Genomic DNA, 3,626 nt, shown 5'->3' with positions numbered 1-3,626 from the left:
CAAAATTTCGTTCGTTACCGTTTGTGTTTGTTTGGTTAAATTAAATAAACGAGTTTGTGTTCATTCAGTTGATTTACAGACCTGGTTCCGTTACTTTGAAGAGCATTCTTATAAGCTTTCATCCATTTCATATTGAACATTATTTGCAGAAGAAAACTTGGGATTAACAAGCATTTTGGTGGTTAAATATCATCATTCCAGTCTAGGTATTTTTCTTGCTATCATAGACTCCATTGCTGTGATTCAACTTTATAGAAGGAAACTAACAAAGCATTTTGGTGGTGAAAGTTGAAGAATCTCTATATCATTCCAGTCCAGGTATCTTTCTTGCTTACATTTCATTGCTGTGATTCAAAGTGATGCAAATCTTATAAGAAATCACAAGAAAACTTAACACATGTTTGCTTGTTGCTACTTGCTAAAGAGCGTATCTTGTCCGTCTAGTCTTCAACTCAACTCAACAAGATATTCTTCTTGCTTCCATCTTTAATGCTAGAAAGCTTTTTGGTGTTTTAATATTTATCAAAAGCTGATCAAATCCTTCAAAAATCAAAAGCTATTGTGAGCACTGAGCGAACCAGTCTTGAACTGAGTAGCTAGAGAAACAGAACCGGCGGTGTAGCTGTCGCCGGTGGAAGATGAGAGAGAGTAATGGCTGTTGGTCGGAGTTGAACAGTCGCCGCCGGTGCTTTATCAATAGATTTTTGATTCAGGTGGGAGTCGTCGGTGCTATTGTGAGAGATAGGAGGATTTAGGGGTTGTGAAAAAGAAAGGGGGGAAATGATTCTTTTAGGTGAGGGTATATATTTGGGGGCAGATTATTTTCCCTAGATCCACGTGTGTTTTTTATTTGCCTAAAACTAAAACTTGCATTCTTATTTTTTTTCTTTTTCGTTTTTGAAGAAACTAAAACAATTTTAATTACTTGACAAGATATTGTTACTGTGTTTTATTTTTATCAATTTTTTTAATTACATATATGCTGAAACTTAACAGTAAAAGAAAGATTGTTGGCAAGAGTCGATATATACTAATCGACTAAGATTGTCGATCTTTGCATTTTTTTTGTCCGTTAAAATTCTTAAGATTGTAGGTCTTTGCATTGCTTTTTGCTGGGTGAAATTAATAAGATTGTCGGTCTTTGCATAGTTTTTTGTCGGGTAAAATTCTTAAGATTGTGGGTCTTTGCATTGCTTTTTGTCATCCCATTTTGAAGTGTTTGTAGATATTGTTCTGCTGGCATCTTATTGAGATATAGATCACTACACCACATTTATACATATATAATCCACTTCGTTTCTATTGATCTAATCTTTTAGAAATATATGAACAATCAAATTTTAGCTTTGAAACCTCTTAGAGCTGGATGATTTAGGGGCCGTTTACCAAATATTTACCCTGTAAGCACTTACCGATAAAATTTTAACACTATTATTTACTTACCGGGTAAGATTTTAGTCCACCAAAATGGTATTGTATGTAACAATTTACCCGGTAAACACTTACCACAGAGTAAAATTTTTGGTCCTTACCATTTTCATCCAGTAAAGTAATGTGACTTGGTTTTCACTTACCCGAGTAAGCGTTTGGTATGACACAGTTGCTATACATCCCATTTTTGTCTAGCTTTTTCTGTGTTTAGACCAAGAGATTTCGGGGGAACAAGTTGAGAAAGAAATGTTTAATATGTGGCTTGTATCACTTTGTTCGTTTGGGTTCATCCTTCGATTCCGGACAACATACAACTCATCCTCATTCGATTGATGTAGTTAAGTTTGATGAAACAAGTTAGCCGACTCTTCTACATTTTTTGGACTTGTATAGTTCAGGAGATGGGTGTAAGCAATTTCGTATTTCATTTACTTTGACGATCTCATGATTATTATGGCTTTGAGTCATGCATTTTTACAAGTCTTAACAGAAAACAATAATTTATGTGTTAATATACAGACAACCATATCAATACAGACAGCTATATCCATACAGGTCTTAACAGAACAACCCTCTTGGCCAAAATAGTAATGAAACCAGGTCTGTAAATCAACCGAACACGAACTTGTACATTTAATTTAACGAAACAAACAAACATAAACGGTAAATGAACGAAATTTTTTGTGTTCATGTTTGTTCGTTAAACTTTTTTGTATTCATGCTCCTTCATATATATATATATATATATATATATATATATCTCAATTAGTTTTTTCAAATTTATATTTTATTCAAACATAAAAAACATTAATGTTTTCTTAAAACCGTATTATAAAATGTATCATATCAATACACTTCTTATCTGAAAAAAATGATGGATTTGGGGAATCTTGGAAGAAACATTAAAGTTGAAGGTTATTTGGTATAAATGTGAAATATGCAACAGGATTGAAAATGCTCCCACCACTCTTAGCCAGCCAGCATGCCTGCCAGAAGAAGGTGGTATTGAAGAGCATTCCTCCAATAGTACTTAACATTGTTTCATCCCTTATAAGCATTCCTCCAGTAGTACTGAACATTGTTTCATCCCTTATAAGCATTCCAGTAGTATTGAAGAGCATTCTTACAAGCTTTCATCCATTTCATATTATTTGCAGAAGGAAACTTGGGATTAACAAGCATTTTGGTGGTTAAATATCATCATTCCAGTCCAGGTATTTTTCTTGCTTCCATAGACTTCATTGCTGTGATTCAACGTTATTTGTAGAAGGAAACTAACAAAGCATTTTGGTGGTGAAAGTTGAAGACTCTCTATATCATTCCGGTCCAGGTATCTTTCTCGCTTACATTTCATTGCTGTGATTCAAAGTGATGCAAATCTTATAAGAAATCACAAGAAAACTTAACACATGTTTGTTTGTTGCTACTTGCTAGAGAGCTTATCCTGTCCGTCTGGTCTTCAATTCAACCCAACAAGGTATTCTTCTTGCTTCATCTTTAATGCTAGAAAGCTTTTTGGTGTTTAATATTTATCACAAGCTGATCAAATCCTTCAAAAATCAAAAGCTATTGTGAGCACCGAGCGAACCAGTCTTGGACTTAGTAGCTAGAGAAATAGAACCGGCGATGTAGTCGTCGCCGGTTAAAGATGAGAGAGAGAATAATGATTGTTGGTCGGAGTTGAACAGTCGCCTGTGCTTATCAATCGATTTTTTCGTTTTTAAGAAACTAAAACCAATTTTAATTACTTGACAAGATATTATTACTATGTTTTATTTTTATCAATTTTTTTAATTACATATATGCTGAAACTTAACTGTAAAAGGAAGATTGTTGGCAAGAGTCGATAAATATATATACTAATCGACTAAGATTGTGGGTCTTTGTATTGTTTTTTGTAGGGTAAAATTCTTAAGATTGTGGGTCTTTACATTGCTTTTTGCCGGGTGAAATTATTAAGATTGTCGGTCTTTGCATTGTTTTTTGTCGGGTAAAATTCTTAAGATTGTGGGTCTTTGCATTGCTTTTTGCCGAGTGACATTATTAAGATTGTCGGTCTTTGCATTGTTTTTTTCCGGGTGAAATTCTTAAGATTGTCGGTCTTTGCATTGTTTTTTGCCGGGTGAAATTCTCAATCTTTGCATTGCTTTTTGCCGGGTGTAATTCTTAAGATTGTCGATCTTTGCATTGTTTTT

At 34.0% G+C, this 3,626-nt stretch overlaps 1 long non-coding RNA gene across 1 annotated transcript; it reads left to right on the top strand.

Annotated features, from left to right (window-relative positions):
* Nucleotides 1-2,578: 2,578 nt before the first annotated feature.
* Nucleotides 2,579-2,908, top strand: LOC112499703. The gene is made up of 3 exons (XR_003067254.1): nucleotides 2,579-2,645; nucleotides 2,732-2,761; nucleotides 2,866-2,908. It is a non-coding gene; the product is annotated as an uncharacterized LOC112499703 (long non-coding RNA).
* The last annotated feature ends 718 nt before the right edge of the window (nucleotides 2,909-3,626 follow it).

Source organism: Cynara cardunculus (genome assembly GCF_001531365.2).
Source record: "Cynara cardunculus var. scolymus isolate 2C chromosome LG 16, CcrdV1, whole genome shotgun sequence".
Taxonomy (NCBI): Eukaryota; Viridiplantae; Streptophyta; class Magnoliopsida; order Asterales; family Asteraceae; genus Cynara; species Cynara cardunculus.
This window is presented reverse-complemented; position numbering and strand designations above follow the sequence as displayed.